General features: G+C 47.2%; 1 protein-coding gene and 1 long non-coding RNA gene across 2 annotated transcripts in view; one reads left to right on the top strand and one right to left on the bottom strand.

The window, feature by feature from the left end:
- TAFAZZIN (tafazzin, phospholipid-lysophospholipid transacylase) overlaps positions 1-20,010 on the bottom strand; it is a 1,078,486-nt gene that overhangs the window by 619,807 nt on the left and 438,669 nt on the right. The gene's annotated exons all lie outside the window — the stretch shown is intronic.
- On the top strand, positions 3,953-18,195 carry LOC122809107. The gene is made up of 3 exons (XR_006365861.1): positions 3,953-4,082; positions 9,767-9,769; positions 18,149-18,195. It is a non-coding gene; the product is annotated as an uncharacterized LOC122809107 (long non-coding RNA).

Genomic DNA, 20,010 nt, shown 5'->3' with positions numbered 1-20,010 from the left:
ATAACTTGCAGGTGGTGAGTTACTGCATATAAAGAATGGGTGTCAGAAAGCCAGGATGAAAAATTAAAATTGGTTCTCTGCCTATCTGAGACAACCGCGTCAGAAACAGTACCTGAATGGCGAATGTAGTTCGGATTCATAGGTTCATAGATTAGTACTAAGCTAACTGTCTTTGCAAGCCATTTTAAGCCTAGCCAATTATCCCTTGTGAGCCTCAAACCCTGCACCTTGTGTTTTTAAGGCAAACACCTTAACCATTAGGCCACCCTCCCAACCCCTATTAAAATCTCCGCTTTGGTTTCCAGAAGCACAGTAGTTACATGCTCAAGTGACATGCTCTGTATCCCCAGCCTGTTGTTTAAATTGTGACGATAAATCCATTCCATTACAGAATGTGTTGTTCAACAAGGTACAAGGAAACCCAACTTGTGTAGAAACACTACTCTGTGGCTGAGTGAGCATTTTGACCAATCTCGTTAGCTCACCCTTAAGCTTGTTGACATTTGTTACCAAACTTTCCATAATAACCTCACCAGAAGCAATAGTCAAAGGCTGCAAGGTCTGAATTTCCATACAGTGGGCTGCTCCAGAATCAAAGGCTACCACAAAACGTAACAAAAGCCAACAGAAACTGGTAGCCGTGCACACTACCGAAACACAAGCCAAAAAGTACAAGTGTGCTGAACGACCACACGGAGCCTGGATGCAAGAAGTAAACCACAAAACTTTAATAAAACACATTCCATTCGTTTAATGCTGAAAGAACAACGGAGAGTTTTCATCTACATCAACAAGACTGCATCAGAACATAATGAGCCAAAAAGTACAGTTTTGTACCTACCATAAATGTAGATGTCCGATAGGTATGCATCTGCAGTCATAACATATGGGTTGTCCTGCCTCAGGCAGCCCTTCGGTTGGCCGGATTCCGAAGTCTGGGTCTGGCCTCGGCTGATGTCGCACTTTCCCCGACGTCAGAGCGTCTGGGGTATAAAAGCATCAGCCGACGCCATTTTCCTCAGTGTTTCTTGCCCCAGATGCCAGGTGCCCTTCTAAGGAAGGCTAAATTTGGAGGAATGCAATAAATTCCAAACATTTTCAAAAATATATACATATATACAAACAAATACACCATACTAGATCCCCCAGCTAGCTAATAGAGGGGCAAGCACCCTAGGAATACCACAGAGGGGAAGGAGGGAGGGTAAACCTGACTGCAGATGCATACCTATCGGACATCTATATTTATGGTAGGTACAAAACTGTACTATGTCCTTCAAGGATGCATCTGCAGTCATAACATATGGGTAGAATACCATAGCCAATCTGGGGGTGGAGGCACTAAGAAAAGGATGGTGTAGTTAAGATACCCTGCAGGACTGCTGTAGCAAAACCTACTCTGGATCTGGAGTATGAAGGTAAATTGTAATGTTTGGCAAATGTATGCACGGAGCTCCATGTAGCAGCTTCTAAAATGTCCTTGGTAGCCACCCCTCTTAGGAAGGCTGTAGTGGTGGCTGTGGCTCTCGTGGAATGAGGCCTAATGTTTGCAGGAACCGTCTTTCCATGAAAGGAGTAACAAAATCGAATGCAATTTCCTATCCATTTTGAAATTGTCTGTTTGGAAATTGCTTTTCCTTGTGCCCCAGCAGCATATGCTACAAACAGTTGGTCAGTCTTTCTGTAACTTTTAGTTCTGTCCAAATAGTAGCGTAATTGTCTGTGTATATCCAGAGGGTGTAGAAGTTTTTCCCCTTTATTTTGTGGATTTGGGAAGAATGTAGGCAAGTGAATAGCTTAGTTCAAGGATACCCTAGATACCACCTCTGGCATAAAAGTAGGATTGGTTCTCAATGAAACTCTGTCCTGATGGAAAATAAGAAATGGCTGCACTGCCATTAAAGCTTGTAACTCAGATACTCTTCTTGCTGAAGTTATGGCCAGAAGGAATGCAGTTTTCCAAGACAGAAACTGTAGATCCGCCGATGCTGCTGGTTCAAAGGGAGGAAGTGTTAGTTTCTCCAGCACAAAGTTGAGATCCCAAGTAGGTAAAGGAGGTTTCCTTGGAGGATTGATGTTTTTGATTCCTCTCAAATTGTCTGAGGAGAGGATGCGAGAAAATAGGTGGATCAACATTGTATTCTGCTGAAATTGCTGAGGCGTGTATCTTAATGGAAGAATAGGACAGGCCATTGTGGAACAATTCTGCTAAGTATTCCAGAATATGTGCCATGCTCACCACTGTCACATCTAAGCCTTTTGTCGTGTTCCAAATGAGAAATCTTTTCCATTTTGCTAAGTATGCCTTCCTTGTGGAAGGCCGGCGAGCTTCCATAATAATGTCCTTTACTCTCTCTGATAAGCTATTCTGAGGAGGGGTTATGGTATTTTCCAGGCAGTTAGCTGCAATGTTTTCAAGTTGGGATGCAGGGCCTTGAAATTGTTCTGCGTCAGAAGAAGTGGCCATAGGGGGAGAGGCCACGGTTTCGTCTGTGACATGCTCCTCAACAGTGGGTACCAGTGCTGCCTTGGCCAGTTCTGGAGCTATCAGAATCACTCTTGGCTGTTCTGCCCTGATCTTCAGTAAAACCTTGGACATTAATGGGAGTGGTGGGAAGGCATAGACTTTTAGAGCTTTCCAGCTGAAAGAGAGAGAGTCCACCTTCCATGCTTGTGGGTGGTATGTCCGTGAGCAGAATGTCTTCAGTTGATGATTGTGGGGCGCGGCGAACAGATCTATCTCCGGCTTTCCCCATGCTTGTGTTATGAGTAGAAAGATGTCTGGGTGCAGCATCCATTCGTGCGCATCCATGGTAGTTCTGCTTAAGCTGTCTGCCAGTGTATTGCCTTTCCCTGGCACGAACTGGGACTGTAGTTGTATATTGAGTTTCAAGCAAAGTTCCCATAGATTCATGGCCAGTCTGCATAGAGGGTAGGAATGCGTGCCTCCTTGCTTGTTTATGTACCACATAACTGTGGTGTTGTCTGTCCTTATTAACAGGTGGCCTTGATGGAGGAAAGGTTTGAAGGCCTCGATTGCGTGTATCACTGCCAGCATTTCCTTTTGGTTTATGTGCATGCGCAGCTGTCCTTGAGACCATAGGCCTTGGATACATTTGTCCTCCATGTGTGCTCCCCAGCCTCGGTCTGAAGCGTCCGTGGTGATGGTTTGGTTTGTTTTTGGTTTGTTGAAAGGCAACCCTCTGTTGGACTGGCAGGCTTGAGCCACCACAGGAATTCCTTTTGAAGGCAAGGAATGAGTGGTATCAAAGTTTCCAAACTGTGACTGTGCTGAGACCATACACTCCTTAGGTACCATTGTAATTTTCTCATATGCAGCCTGGCTTGTGGAATCAGAATTATGCAGGATGCCATGTAATCCAGGGCCTGCAGGATTTTCCTTGCAGTCAGCTGAGTTTGTCTTGTCAGATTCTTGAAGTAATCCGGAAGTTGTTTTTGTTTTTCTTCTGTGAGAAAGGCCATTTGGGTGGTTGTGTCTAGATCTGCACCCAAAAAGGTTATCCTTTGGGATGGAACAAGTCTTGATTTTTGGATGTTGACGCAGGATTTTCCTTGCAGTCAGCTGAGTTTGTCTTGTCAGATTCTTGAAGTAATCCGGAAGTTGTTTTTGTTTTTCTTCTGTGAGAAAGGCCATTTGGGTGGTTGTGTCTAGATCTGCACCCAAAAAGGTTATCCTTTGGGATGGAACAAGTCTTGATTTTTGGATGTTGACTGTGTATCCCAAGGCCTGTAATAGGTGGATGGCATAGTCCAAGTCCTTTAACAAATTTTTCTTGTTGTCCGCTTGTATAAGGCAGTCGTCCAGATATGGGTAGATTTGAATCCCCTGAAGTCTGCAGTGTGCAATTACTGATGCCAGGCATTTCGTGAATACTCTGGGCGCAGTAGATAAGCCAAAGGGCAATGCTGAGAATTGATAATGCTCTGATCCTGCAAGAAATCTGAGGCGTCTTCTGCAACTTTGTCGAATAGGGACATGCAGGTATGCCTCCTTGAGATCTAGAGTCACCAGCCAAGACTCCTTGCCCAGCATGGGAAGAAGTTTCTGTAGGGTCAGCATCGTATTCAGTGCGGACAGGTCGAGAATAGGCCTCCATTGATTTTCTTTTCTTGGAACAAGGAATAATCTGGAGTAAAATCCTTGGCCTTGTTCTGAAAGAGGTACATTTTCTATGGCTTTCATTTGTATTAAGTTGTTGATTTGCTTCAAAGCCTCTGCCCTCTGATTTGGTGGCAGGTTTGGCATTCCTTTTCTTCTTGGCAAAGTGTGGAAATGGAACCTGTATCCTTTGTCTATTATTTGCAGTGTCCATGTGTCCCTTGTAATGTAATGCCAGTTTTTTGAGAATAAAGAAAGCTTTCCGCCCAATGGTGCTTCCAATTGAGCCCTGGTCGGCGGAGTCAAAAAGAAGTCATTGAGTCTGTCCAGGTGTAGTAGTTGTTGTTGTTGTTCCTGCACTACCTCTCTGGTTGGTAGGCTGCCACTAACGGCCTCTGTAGGAGCCTCTAGCTTGCCCTCTACCTCTGGGACGCCTGTTCCTGCCCCTCTGGGATCTGTCCAAGTCCGGAAAGGACCAATTCTTAGTAGGCCAGTTTCTGCTGAATCTCGGTGGTTGTACTTGCAGAAAGTCCTTAACTGTTTGCACAGATTTTGCCTTTTCTTCAAACTTCTTTAAGACCTCCTGAGCCGTGGAACCAAATAATTTTTGTTTTTCCACTGGAGCATCCAGGAGCTTAGCTTTAACATGGTCTGGTAAAGACTGTTCCTTCAACCAGGCATGCCTACGAATAACTGCCCCTGTCATAGCTGACCTACATGAAGCTTCCAGTGCATCATAACCACACTGCAAAAAATGATTGCTAACCTGCTGTGAGTTATGTACCAGATCCTGAAGTGATTTACGGTCAAGGGGTTCAGAAGAGGAAAGCTTCTTATGCAATTCATCTAACAAATACTCTTGGTACTGTATCATATGAAATTGACAATTTAATGCCCTCATGGAAAGAGTTGCAGAAGTATATACTTTCTTTCCCCATCTCTCTAAAGCTCTAGACTCCCTTTCAGAAGGTAGAGGATTTTTGGCAGTGGCAGCTGCAACCCCTTTTGGGCCCTGGGAAATAGTATCTGGGTCTGCAGAATGGGCCTTGTACAGATGTAGATGAGAATCCGGGACCCTGTAGTACCTATCAGGTTTGGCAGGCACTGGAGGGAGAGAATCAGGGGCTGTACTAGCATCATTGTACACATCATCAATAACATTCAAAACAGGAGGTATAGCTAAGGGCCTATGCTGAGGTAAATGTAAAAAGGTCCTTAATCTCTTTCTAGAATCAGAAAATTCCTGGCCCTGCCATTGAAAATGTTCTCTCATAGTGTGCAGTGTCTCACCAAAGGAAAACTCTTCAGGAGGGGAGGCCGAAGGAATAGATTCTTCAGCATCAGAATCCTCGTAGGCCGAATAAGCCTCCTCCTGGTGATCTGACAACACAGATCCATCCGTAGACTCATCTGAAGAGTGTTGGTCAGAGGGCTCAGTCCTGGGCCTTTTGTCTGGTGGTGGTTGAGAGCCCCTGTCCGGGTGAGGCTGAGAACCTCTAATTAAAGAGATAAGATCCTCTGCAAGGCTGAGAATCTGAGAGCTAGAAGAAGGTCTCTGAGAGGTAGTCTTGGGAGGCAAAGCTTTAGCAAGTTTAGCAGCTTTAGCCCTAGAAAAAGCCTTAATGGACATGGATGCAGGGGGTCTGGCTGCACCACGTGCAGGAGTAGACTTGTCGAAAGGAATGGTGTCGGACATTTCCTGGACAGTGGTTTCAGTAGGTAGTTCAATAACTGACTCAGCCGGGGACTCCAGGGCCGCGGTGGTCGGTTGAGTGGATTCGGTTAAAGGAATTACCGAGGACTCTGTTTCGGACGAAACCGAGACACTCGCGGTAGGCCTAACCGTGGTTTCAGCCGAAACCGCGGGCCATGAGTGTCGGTCCTTGTCCTTCCGTTTTTTCAACAAATGCGATGTCGGAATCTCTGACGGTATCTTATATGCAAAATTAGCCCCAAAGAATTCCTCTGCAAACTCCGACCGACGTCTAAGAGTTCGTCGGTTGAAGGAAGCACAGGCTGAACAGGCCGAGACGTCGTGGTCTGGGCCTAAGCAAGGGAGGCAGTAAGAGTGGAAATCCTTATGAGGTATTTGTTTCCCACAAGTTAAACAATTATTTACTTTATCTGACATCGGCTGAGGCAAGAAAGAGTCCCCAACGGGGTACTTAGCTTTTTCGAAGTCTTCGGTAGCTGAATCACAGGAGCTGGCCGACCGGCACTTGCGAACTGCTTCTGCTTCGGGCACCACGCGGCAAGAAAGACTGAGGAAAATGGCGTCGGCTGATGCTTTTATACCCCAGACGCTCTGACGTCGGGGAAAGTGCGACATCAGCCAAGGCCAGACCCAGACTTTGGAATCCGGCCGACCGAAGGGCTGCCTGAGGCAGGACAACCCATATGTTATGACTGCAGATGCATCCTTGAAGGACATCCAACAAACTAGTTTTATATACTCCCTCTGACAGGCTAACGAATAAAAGCAATAAATCTAACTGAACAAATTAACTTACATTAGAGTTTCTCCCGGAGACACTCCGAGAAAACTGCAGAGAAGAGGGGGCATCAAAACAGTTGGGAAAATTATTACACAGGGAACAATTTTACAAGGGAAAGCAGCAGCTTTTACTGGTTTTGACTCATTATGTTCTGATAAAGTCTTGTTGATTTAGATGAAAACGCTACATTATTTCGGCATTAAACGAACAACATATGTTTTAATTTTGGGCACTTATTAAAGGTTTGCTTTTTCACTTGTTGCATCCAGCTTGTGGTTGTTCCAACACACTTGTATGTTTTTGGCTTGTGTTTCAGTAGTGTGCACAGTTACTGGTTTCTGTTCATGTTTGGAAAGGGCATGGGAAATCTGGGTATATCTGAACGTGTGTGAACATGTATTATGTGTAGTAAATGGAAGGTGCTGCTAGATATTGGGAAAAACAGAAAACTTGTTACTTTTGTGGTTTTGACATATATGAACAACCTTGGCATGGACAGCCACCCCTCAATGTGAACATTCGCTCTAGATGATTGTCACTGTTTTTTTAACACCCTGACCCCATGTGCAAAAAAGGAAAAAGAGGTGGTGGATGGATGGATGAACAGACGGATAAATGTGGAAAGAGAACAAATTTTAAAAGAACTATGTGCTGAAATGCAAAAAATACCATAAAAGACTTACGTGGCTCAGGTGTGAACAAGATAACTAAACTGTCTGTGATTTTCAAAGAAAAGAAGTAGAAAACAGATATTGCAAGTATGAAAAGTAATGATGTAACACTGGAAGGTGGGGAAAGAAGATTCAATTGAAGAATAAAATTGTTTAAGTAAACTTATCATAAAACAGCAGATGTTGATTACTGCTACAGAAGCCTTGGCTACATGGGTTATATCCTGCCAAGGATATAACAGCTGGCCAGCATCCAAAGCTTTAGGGCACCTTCCAAGCTCCCAAACTCTCCCAAGTTACTAGAGCTGGGCTGACTAAAAGATAAGTTTGGGTGTCAAGCCCTTCAGAGCTTTCCAGCCAACAGAGACAGGGAGACTGAACCCTGAAAGGGCAATGTTAAGAAAAACAAAAGTAAATGTCCACACCCTGGCATAACAAAACACGCCAAAAAAAATGAGGAGGATTGAAAGCGGGAGTGGCTACTACAAATGTGATCATTCAAACATCTACTGTTATAGTAATTTTATTTATACAACTATACTATGTTCATTATAACGACTACTGCTTCAGCAGTACTAATTATATGGTTAGCTTACCCTAGCTTAGAACATTTGGGAGGTGGAAGGAGAAGAGTCCAGGAGCCCCTGTAAATGGTCCTAACAAAGACTGATCTGGACCTAGAAAAGGAATCAAACTAACAACACCAAGAAGCAGCTTCTAGAACATTTCTAGAATCCAACAATCTCCAAAAAGCCATAGCTGAAGCCAAAATCCTAGAAGAGCGGGCCTTAACCTTACCTGGAATATTTTTGCCATGGCGAGTGTAACAAATGGTAACAGCCTTAGGCAACCATTTGAAAAGATTCTGTTTTGACACAGGTTGTCCCCTCTTACCTTCACAGAACTGATCTGAACATTTAAAATATTTAATTCTGTCAAGACAGTATTTCACTTGTCTGTGGGCATCCAAGGTATGGAGTATCCCTTCTCCCTCATTTTTAAGTTCAGGAAAGAAAACAGGGAGATGGATAGTTTAGCTTAAAGGAAGCTTGACACTATAAGCATAAAAGCTGGAATAGTTCTCAATGAAGCCTTGTCCCTAGGGAAAATGAGATAGGGTTAACTCACCATAAGAGTTGTTGTTGTGTCTTTCGGCTTTTCCCGGTTAGGGGTTGCCACAGCGGAACTCCGGTCCGCTAATGATTGGCAGTAGATTTTTACGTGCTGAGTTGCCGGCCCTGATGCACAACCTTCAACGAAGGTACGCCCATTCACGCATGTCTCCACACAGAAGATGCTCTAGCTGAGAATCGAACAGGATAACGTCTTACTGTAAGGTGACAACGCTACCACAACACCACCACCACCACAGTAACTCACCATAAGAGTAAGCAACTTAAATACTCCTCTTGCAGAGGTCAGGACAATCAGTAAAACTGTCTTCTATGTTAAGAATCGCAAATCAACCAGGTTAGCTGGTTCAAAGAGAACAAGTGCTGCATCTCTTAACACAACATTAAGATCCCAAGGAGGGACCAACAATTTATTTGGAGGCCTCTTATGCAAAACTCCTTCAAAAACATTCTGATATGAGACTGTATTGAAAGAAGAGGATCCATCGACAGACATTTTGAAATGGCTGATAACAGTAACTCAGACAAATGTAGTAAACGAGAACAACTAGACCTGAATGGGTGCTGGTTACATTGTTGGCACCAACTAGAAAAAGTACAGTTTTGTACCTACCATAAATGTAGGTATGCATCTGCAGTCATCACATATGGGTTGTCCTGCCTCAGGCAGCCCTTCGGTCGGCCGGATTCCAAAGTCTGGGTCCGGCGTCGGCTGATGTCACCCATTCCCCGACGTCAGAGCGCCTGGGGTATAAAAGCGTCACCCAACGCCATCTTCCTCAGTTTTTCTTGCCCCAGATGCCAGGTGCCCTCTAAGGAAGGCTAAATTTGGAGAAATGCAATAAAAATCCAAACATGTACAATAATATATATATATATATATATATATATATATATATATATATATATATATATATAAACAAATACACCACAATAGATTCCCCCAGCTAGCTATTAGGGGGGGGGGTAAGTACCCAAGATTACCACAGAGGGGAAGGAGGGAGGGTAAACCTGACTGCAGATGCATACCTATCGGACATCTACATTTATGGTAGGTACAAAACTGTACTATGTCCTTCAAGGATGCATCTGCAGTCATCACATATGGGTAGAATACCATAGCCAATCTGGGGGTGGAGGAACTAAGAAAAGGATGGTGTAGCTAAGATACCCTGCAGGACGTAGCAAAGCCTGCTCTGGATCTGGAATATAAAGGTAAATTGTAATGCTTGGCAAATGTATGCACGGAGCTCCATGTGGCAGCTTCTAAAATGTCCTTGGTAGCTACCCCTCTTAAGAAGGCTGTGGAGGTGGCTGTGGCTCTCGTGGAATGAGGTCTAATGTTAGTTGGTACAGTCTTTCCATGAAAGGAGTAACAAAAGCGGATGCAATTTCCTATCCATTTTGAAATTGTCTGTTTGGAAATTGCTTTTCCTTGAGTACCAGGAGCATATGCTACCAACAGCTGGTCAGCTTTTCTGAAACCTTTAGTTCTGTCCAAGTAGTAGCGCAACTGTCTGTGAATGTCCAGGGTGTGCAGAAGTTTCTCCCCTTTGTTTTGTGGATTTGGGAAGAAGGTAGGCAAGTGAATGGCTTGGTTTAATGAAATTAGAAGTTATGTACTTACCATAACGTTCCATCTGAGTAGGTGTATTCATTTGTCTGCAACCTGTGGGTATGGATCCGATATCGGATCCGAACCGGCATGGTTTATCCAGCTATGGATCCGAGCTCCTAGCTCCTCCCCTCACCCATAATGCCCTGCTCTCCCTAGATGACCTCAGATCGAGTTTGCCCTGTATCAAACACCCTAATCAAGGGTAAAACATTCTATGCAGGAACTGACAAGGCCAGGGGGATAGGAGGGCGGGATGGTTGCAGACAAATTAATACACCTACTCAGATGGAACGTTATGGTAAGTACATAACTTCTAAATCTGAAATAGGAGATTCATTTGTCAGCAACCTGTGGGACCGAGTCCCCAGCTACCTGAATCTTGGGCGGCCGTCATGGAAGGATATTCCGGAGCACCGCGGAGCCAAAGGATGCTCTACCTCTAGACGTGATATCCAGCTTGTAATGAGAAATAAAGGTATGAGATGAAGCCCAAGTGGCCGCTGAACAAATGTCATCCAGAGGTATCCTAGCCTTAAAGGCTGCTGAGGTAGAAACAGACCGGGTTGAATGAGCATGAACTCCGTCCGGTGCGGGCCTCCCAGAAGCTTGGTAAGCTAATAGAATACACTGGGAAATCCATCGTGACAAGGAGACCTTTGAAATTGGTTTACCCAGATTGAATTTGGCAAAAGAAACGAACAACTAATCGGATTGTCTGTGACCAGCTGTCCTGTTAAGATAAAAACGAAGCTGCCTGTGAACATCCAATGAATGCAGCTTGTACTCGCCTTTGTTCTGCTAATTAGGAAAGAAAACGGGGTGGTTGATGGACTGATTAATGTTTGCTTCCAAAGCTACCTTAGGAAGAAAAGAGGGATTGATCCTGGGGTACACACGGTCCGGATGGAAGATCAAGTAAGGTGGCTTTATGGAAAGGGCTTGAAGTTCCGAAACTCTTTTGGCTGAAGTAATGGCTACTAAAAATGCAGTCTTAAGAGATAAGAATTTTAGATCTACAGTGGCCGCAGGCTCGAAGGGGGGAGCGGTCAAGGCCTGAAGAACCAATGAAAGATCCCATGGTGGAACTGCCTGTTTGACAGGGGGTCTAAGCAGAAAGGTGCCTTTTAGGAAGATTTTACATAACTTGGCAGACATAAGAGGTCCACAGTCATGACCAACATGATAATGAGAAATGGCCGCTAGCTGAACTTTGACCGTGGAACTACTGGCGCCATCATTAAAAAGAGTGGTAAGGAAATCTAGGACCACGGGAAGAGGTACCGTGAAGGGATCTAGACCTTGCCGCTCCGCCCAAATGGAGAATCGCTTCCATTTACTGCGGTAAGTTTTTCTGGTAGAGGGTTTATGCGCCGCTACCAAGATAGCCTTAATGGGAGATGAAATACCGGGAGTCCTAATTAGGAGTGGAACTGGAGCAGCCAAGCAGTTAGCTTCAGGTTGTCCAGGTTCGGAGATGGTAGGTTCGATGGGTGTGTTATCAGATCCGGGATGGGATCTAGAATCCAAGGTGGATTCACTGAGTGAGACCTTAGTTAAGGGAACCAGATCTGCCAAGGCCAGAATGGGGCTATGAGGATCATTCTGCACCCCAACCGAGAGGCTTTCTGAAGAACCTGGAGCATCAGAGGTAGAGGGGGGTACGCGTACAGAAGACCGGGAGGCCAAGCATGCACCAGAGCGCCCTTGGTGGAGGGATTAGAGCGAAAAAACTGTCACACTTGGTGTTTAAGGGAGAAGCAAAGAGATCGCAACAAGGAGTTTCCCACAGTGCGAAGATATGTTTCGCTACTCGAGCATTGAGAGACCACTCGTACGGGGAGAGAATGGTGCGACTGAGCTTGTCCGCAAGGATGTTGGACCGACCCAGAATATGCGTTGCGATGAAAAAACGGTTGGTGGAGATCGCCTATTCCCACACTCTCATGGCTTCCCGACATAAAGGGTAAGACCTGGTTCCCTCCTGTTTGTTGAAGTACCAGACCACTGACATGTTGTCTGACTGAATCGCAATTGTTCCCAGGGGAAGAAAGGCCTGCAGTGCTTGCAACGCCAAGAGCACGGCCCTCATCTCCAGAACACTGATATGCAGGGAGGTATATGAGTCGTTCCAAGTGCCTTGGACCGTCCGTCCCGCAAAATGCCCCCCCCACCCGAGGCGAGATGCGTCCGTGGTCACTGTGGCAAGGGGGGGAGGTGCACAAAAGGGGCGGCCTCCTAGGAGATCCTCTGAATGGAGCCACCACAAAAGAGACCGCTTGCAAGCCTTGTTGATTGCAACGGGATGATGCAGGAGAAGAGAAAGGTAAGACCATTGTACTTGAAGTGTCCACTGAAGTACCCGCATGTTTAAGCGGGCGAGCGGGAGGAGAGAAATCGCTGCCGCCATGGACCCTAGTGCCCTCAGGACCAATTCCGCTGGAACTGAGCTGGAGTGGAGGATGGCCCGCACCTGGAGTCGAAGATTCCGAATTCTGTCGGTTGTGAGGAAGGCTCTTAACTTCCTTGTGTCTAACCTGGCACCTATGAAATCTATCAGCTGAGTAGGGGCCAGGTTGGACTTTGCTACGTTTATTGTGATACCTAGCCAGGGAGCTAGCTGAAGAAAGGAGTCCCTTGCCAAAGATAGTAGATGCCTTGTTGGGGCGGTGAGAAGCCAGTCGTCCAGGTACGGAAAGACTTGCACCCCCTGAAGCCTCAGGTGGGCCGCAACCACTGCTAGTACTTTGGTGAACACCCTGGGGGCTGTGGTGAGACCAAAGGGAAGGACCCTGAACTGGTAGTGACTGGCTCCCAGCCGGAAGCGAAGAAACCTCCTGGACCATCTGTCCATTAGTATGTGGTAGTATGCATCCTTGAGGTCTATGGAGCACATCCAGTGATTCTCTCCCAGAAGGGGGAGGATAGATTGTAAAGTGACCATCCGGAACTTCTCCTTGGGAACTGCCAGGTTTAATAGGGACAGATCTAAAATGGGTCTTAGGTCCCCCGTCTTTTTTGGCACTAAAAAGAACCTGGAGTAGAACCCTGATCCGATCTGGTCTGGGGGGACGGGCTGGATGGCTCTTTTTCTCAGCAGATAGCCAATTTCTGCTGAAGCGGCCTCCCTCTGATCGGGTGGAACGTCGGGGAGGGATTTTGGTTTCGGGACGTGAAGGAAGGGGATCTTGTATCCTCTGGATATGATACGGAGGACCCAGCGGTCTGATGTTATGGACTCCCATGCCGCTAGGTGCTCCGAAAAACGTCCCCCGACTGCCTCCAGAGTGGAGCAGTTGGGCAACCCCTCAGGGTTGCTGCGCGGGCCGCTCAGAGAAAGGTTCTCTGGACCCGAAATTCCTGGGAGCCCCTCTGCCCCTGGGGCGGCGTCCGCCCTGTCCTCCTCTGCCACGGAAGGACTGGTTGTCCGGAGCGGGTTGGGATTGCTGCGACTTCCGGAACCACATCTTCTTCTGGCCCTTTTGGTTCCTATAGTAGGACCTCTGGGGCACAGAGAAGAGGACTCTGACGGCAGACAGTGTCTTCCCGTCCTTCTCGCTCTGGACCAAGGTGTCGCGAACCGTCTTGCCAAAAAGGGCAGAACCATCAAAGGGGGCGTTCGCGAAAGACGCCTTGAAGGGCTCCGTGAAATCGCAATGGCGGAGCCAGGCCTGACGTCTCGTGACTAGGCCTACTCCTGCAGCTCTAGCGGCTCCCTCAGTAGCGTGGGAAAGCAACCGCATAGAGGTATTTGTAACAGACCGAAGAGTGGCCATACGGGTGGAGTGCAACAGTTTGTCCTCCTCCGACATGGACTCTGGGGGGGATGCAGCGTATTCTTTAATAAGATCGCGCTGCATCCTAATAACATGTGCCAGATAGTTGAGCGCCTTCACTGAGAAGGTCGCTGAACTAAACATTCACTTCCCCAAGCGGTCCATCATCCGAGACTCCTTGTTCGGAGGATGGACTGAGGGACTCTCCTGGGCGAGTTCCCTCTTGGTGGCTGCTGCCGTCAACATGGCATCTACCGGAGGACCCTTACTCCAGTGGGCACGGTCAGCAGGGGGGCTAAGAATCCTGTCTGGTCTTTTGGGAATTGGCTCCACGGTGTCCGGTTCCTTCCACGCCCTGGTGGTAATAAGGTCCACCAGGGGGTCGGCAGGAGGGGACACCCAAGAGGTAGACGGGCCCGCTTCGAATGCCTCCAAGAACACGGACTCGTCCGAAGAAGACTTTGGGGCAGACCACCCACCTCTTATACGAAGCATTTCCATGATGTCTCCAAAGGAGACATCCTCGGGGGGTGATCTTGGGGAGCCTTCCCCTTCCTCCAAGTCCGTGTCTTCAGTTAAAGACTCGGGGGAGTCTATGTGCCTCCTTTTACACATGTGCTTGCGAGGTGCCTCCTCGGGGGGGCTGTCCGAGGAACCCTCGCAAGCAGTGTCTAGTTCCACAGGAACTGCTTGGGGCATCGAAACGGGCTGTCCCAGTGGCCGGGTGATGGAAGCCTGACCCAGAGCAGATGGAGTGTGGGACGGAGCTGAAGCAAGTGCCGGGGGTCCGGATGCCCTCAACAGAGCCCTCTCCACTACATCAAAAGCCGAAGGGGAGCCGGCCTCGACCAAAGGATCTGACAGTTGGCTCCCCCTCGGATCCAAGGAGTGGATCGGAGCCAGCGCCGAGCCCCTCGGATCCGAGGGACCAGTGCGCTCCGACACGGATGGTGCCGAAGGCACACTGAGTCCCTCGGATCCGAAACTCGGGCCAAGGCTCCGAGAGGTCGGATCCGACACACTCGAGGGCAGGGTCGGATCCGAAGTAGCCAGTACTATCGGAGCCGACCCACCCCCGGCTCCGAGCGCTCCGAACCCGGGTAGCGGGTCGGAGAAGGAGCTATGGGCTTGAAAAAAGGGGTCAAGCTCCCCCCCCGGGGGGGGGGGGGAGGCAGGAGCACTCCCATCTGCATCTGGGCCTGGATGAACCTTCGCATCATCCGGTCCAGATCGGCGTCAGAAAGACTATAAGTAGACCTCAAAGAGGCTACCGAGGTAGGCCTTGAGTACCGCCTCAATAGCCTCGAAGGAGGTCAGGTCTCCTCCTCCTCAGGTCCAGGTGAAAAGGTCGGGGACCGGAGCCGAGGAGTAGGAGAACCAGTAGCTAGAGAGGCCGGAGGAGAAGCCGGCGGGGCCAAGACCTCCGCTTGTGGTGCTTCTCTCTCCGGTCCTTCTTCCTAGCTTCCCTGTCCTCCGAACCCGTAGAGGGAGGTTGAGTCCTGGGAGGAGGAGCGGGAGCAGGTAGGGCAGGTACCGCAGGAGCGGTAACTACCAATGGGGCGGAGGCCGAAGCCGAGTCCGGGGGCAAAAGTCCCGCCAAGACCAACTTCGACCTCCGCTCCTTCAATGCCCTGGGGTTGAACCCTGCACAGATTGAACATCCAGAAGTGAGGTGTTCAACCCCAAGGCATCGAACGCACCGAGTGTGGCCATCAGCAGGGGACAGCTTATGGCCACACTCGGAGCATTTTGAGAATATCGCCTTTGGGGCTTCTGACATTTTTTTTTTTTTTTTTTTTTTTTTTTTACAGAAAAAATAAAAACTAGCAAGTTAACAAAAGTTAACTACCCAGTCACACTACAGGCCCCAAAGACCACGCACACACAACTACGCTACCAGCGAGGGGAGGAAATTACACAAAAATTTTTAGTAAATTAACCAAAAACAGTTTAGATGGGTGGGAAACCTAAAACTTTCACACAAATATACTATTTAAAGTTAGAAAAAACCCTTAGTAAATAACAAATTTCCACTTAGCTGTAGGAGCTCAAAGATCAAGCTGTCACCATGAACGCGGCAAACTAGATCTAAGGTCATCTAGGGAGAGCAGGGCATTATGGGTGAGGGGAGGAGCTAGGAGCTCGGATCCATAGCTGGATAAACCATGCCGGTTCGGATCCGATATCGGATCCATACCCACAGGTTGCTGACAAATGAATCTCCTACTTCAGATCCCTGGATACCACCTTTGGCATAAATGTAGGATTAGTTCTCAGTGAAACTCTGTCCTGATGAAAAATAATAAATGGCTGTACTGCCATCAGGGCCTGCAACTCCGAAACTCTTCTTGCTGAGGTTATGGCCAGAAGGAAGGCAGTCTTCCATGAAAGGTACTGTAGATCTGCAGATGCTGCTGGTTCAAAGGGAGGCAGCGTTAGCTTTTCCAACACGAAGTTAAGGTCCCAAGCAGGTAGAGGTGGTTTCCGAGGAGGTTTGATGTTTTTGATTCCTCTTAGAAACTGTCTTAGGAGAGGATGAGAGAAGACAGGTGGATCAGTATTGTACTCTGCTGAAATTGCTGAAGCATGAATTTTAACAGAAGAGTAAGACAGACCATTGTGGAACATTTCTGCCAAATATTCCAGGATATGTGCCATGTTCATCACTGTCGTATCCAGGCTCTTTGTGGTGTTCCAAATGAGAAATCTCTTCCATTTTGCTGAATATGCCTTTCTTGTGGAAGGGCGGCGAGCTTCCATAATAATGTCCTTCACTCTCTGGGATAGCTTATCCTGAGGAGGAGTCAAGGTATTCTCCAGGCTGTCAGTTGCAAGGTTCTCGGGTTGGAATGTAGAGTTTTGCATCTGTGCTGTGTCAGAAGAAGTGGCCATAGAGGAAGAGGCCATGGTTTCGTATGAGACATGCTCCTTAGCAGTGGGTACCAGTGCTGTCTTGGCCAGTCCGGAGCTGTCAGAATTACTTTTGGCTGCTCTGTCCTGATCTTCAGTAACACCTTGGTCATTAATGGAATTGGTAGAAATGCATACACTGTTAGATTTCTCCAGCTGAAAGAGAGAGCGTCCACTTTCCACGCTTGTGGGTGGTATGTCCTTGAGCAGAATTTCTTCAGTTGATGATTGTGGGGGGATGCAAATAGATCTATGTCCAGCCTCCCCCAAGATTGTGTTATCTGTAAGAAAATGTCTGGGTGCAGCATCCATTCGTGCACATCGATGATATTTCTGCTTAAGCTGTCCGCCAGTGTATTGTCTTTCCCTGGCACAAACTGAGCTTGCAGCTGTATATTGAGCTTCAAGGAAAGATCCCATAGATTCATTGCCAGTCTGCAAAGCGGGTAGGAATGGGTACCTCCTTGCTTGTTTATGTACTACATAACTGTGGTGTTGTCTGTCTTTATTAGTAGGTGGCCTTGCTGTAGAAAGAGTTTGAAGGCCTCGATTGCATGTATCACTGCTAGCATTTCTTTTTGATTTATATGCATGCGTAGCTCCTTCTGTGACCACTGTCCTTGAATACCTCTGCCCTCCATTTGTGCTCCCCAACCTAGGTCTGAAGCATCTGTTGTAATAGTTTGGGAGGTTTTTGGCTTTGTGAAAGGCAACCCCTTGTTGGACTGGCTGGCCTGAGCCCACCACAGAAATTCATTTTGAAGGCATGGAATGAGTGGGATTAAAGCTTCTAAACTGTGACTGTGCTGAGTCCATAAACTCCTTAGGTACCACTGTAGCTTCCTCATATGTAGCCTTGCTTGTGGGATCAATAGAATACAGGATGCCATGTAACCCAGGGCCTGCAGGATTTTCCTTGCAGTCATCTGGGTTTATCTTGTCAGAATCTTGAAGTAATCCGGTAGTTGTCTTTGTTTTTCTTCTGTGAGATAAGCCATTTGGGTGGTTGTATCTAGATCCGCACCCAAAAAGGTTATTCTTTGGGATGGAACAAGTCTTGATTTGTGCATGTTGACTATATATCCCAAGGCCTGCAGAAGATTGATGGCATAATTTAAGTCCTTTACCAAAGTTTGTTGGCTGTCCGCTTGTATAAGGCAGTCGTCCAGATATGGGTATATTTGAATCCCCTGAAGTCTGCAGTGTGCTATTACTGATGCCAGGCATTTCGTGAATACTCTGGGCGCAGTAGATAAGCCAAAGGGCAATGCTGAGAATTGATAATGCTCTGACCCTGCAAGAAATCTGAGGTGTCTTCTGCAACTTTGTCTGATAGGGACATGCAGGTATGCCTCCTTGAGGTCTAGAGTCACCAGCCAAGACCCCTTGCCCAGCATGGGAAGGAGTTGCTGTAGAGTCAGCATTTAGAATTTTGGCACAATGAGATAAGTGTTCAGTGCGGACAAGTCGAGAATTGGTCTCCATTGATTTTCTTTTCTTGGAACAAGGAATAGTCTGGAGTAAAATCCTTGGCCTTGTTCTGAAAGAGGAACTTTTTCTATAGCTTTCATTTGTAGTAAGCTTGAGATTTGTTTCAAAGCCTCTGCCCTTTGATTTGGTGGTAGACCGGGCATGCCTTTTCTTTTTGGCAATGTGTGGAAATGGAACCTGTATCCGTTGTCTATTATTTGCAGTGTCCATTTGTCTTTTGTAATGCTGTGCCAATTTTTTGAGAATAAAGAAAGCTTTCCGCCCAAAGGTGCTTCTAATTGAGCCCTGGTTGGTGGAGTCAAAGTAAAGTCATTGAGTTTGTCATTGTGCAGCAGTTGCAGGTCCTGCACTACCTGTTTGGTTTGGAGGTTGCCATTGACGGCCTCTGTAGGAGCCCCTAGCTTGCCCTCTACCTCTGGCACGCCTGTTCCTTCCTCTCTGAAATCTTTCTGTGTCCGGAAAGGACCAATTCTTGGAAGGCCAATTTCTGCTGAATCTTGGTGGTTGCACTTGAAGAAAATCTTTAAATGGTTGTACAGATTTTGCCTTTTCCTCAAATTTCTTTAGGACCTCTTGAGCAGTGGAACCAAATAACTTTTGCTTTTCCAGTGGAGCATCCAAAAGCTTAGCTTTAACATGGTCTGGCAGAGATTGCTCCTTCAACCAAGTATGCCTACGTATGACTACACCTGTCATTGCTGACCTACATGAAGCTTCCAATGCATCATAACCACACTGCAAGAAATGGTTGCTAACCTGCTGGGAATTATGCACCAGATCCTGAAGGGATTTGCGATCAAGGGGTTCAGTAGAAGACAGTTTCTTATGTATTTCTTCTAACAAATACTCTTGGTACTGTATCATATGAAATTGACAATTTAATGCCCTCATGGAAAGAGTGGCAGAAGTATACACTTTTTTACCCCATCTCTCTAAAGCCCTGGACTCCTTTGCAGAGGGGAGTGGGTTCTTAGTAACAGCTGCAACCCCTTTAGGGCCCTGGGAAATAGTTTCAGGATCAGCAGAGTGGGCCTTGTAAAGAAAATTATGTGAGTCCGGGACCCTGTAATACCTATCGGGTTTAACAGGAGCCGGAGGCAGAGTGTTTGGGGTCATACTAGAGTCAGAGTACACATCATCAATGACATTTAAAACAGGAGGGATAGCCAAAGGTCTATGCTGAGGTAAATGAAGAAAAGTTCTTAGTCTTTTTCTGGAATCAGAATATTCCTGACCCTGCCATTGGAAATGCTCTCTCATAGAGTGAAGGGTCTCCCCAAAGGAAAGCTCTTCAGGAGGGGAGGCTGAGGGGACAGATTCCTCTGCATCCGAATCCTCGTAGGCCGAAAAAGCCTTCTCCTGGTAGTCGGAGTGATCCGAGCCATCCAAGGCCTCCTCTGAGGAGAGGGGATCAGGGGGATCTATTCTGGGTCTTTTGTCTAGAGGAGGTTGGGAGCCCCTGTCCGGATAGGGCTGAGAGCCCCTGATTAAAGAGATAAGGTCCTCTGCCAAGGTTAGTATCTGGGAACTAGAAGAGGGTCCCTGAGGAATACCCTGGGAGTCATGGCTTTAGTGTGCTTAGCAGCTTTAGCCCTGGTGAAGGCCTTAATGGACATGGATGCAGTAGGCCTGGCTGCACCACGTGCTGGTGTAGCTTTGTCTAGTGGTGTGGTGTCGGAAGCTTCCAAAACACCAGACTCTGAGGGCAATTCCAAAACCGACTCGGCGGGAGCCTCCGGGTCCGAGACTGTCAGTTGTACTGTTTCAGGGTTCGGAAGTTCCAAGGACTCTGTTTCAGC

Source organism: Protopterus annectens, chromosome 8.part0 (assembly GCF_019279795.1).
Source record: "Protopterus annectens isolate FY-2018-M chromosome 8.part0, PAN1.0, whole genome shotgun sequence".
NCBI classification, from domain to species: Eukaryota; Metazoa; Chordata; order Ceratodontiformes; family Protopteridae; genus Protopterus; species Protopterus annectens.
The sequence above is the reverse complement of the archived record's forward strand: the minus strand, read 5'-3'. Positions and strand labels throughout refer to the sequence as shown.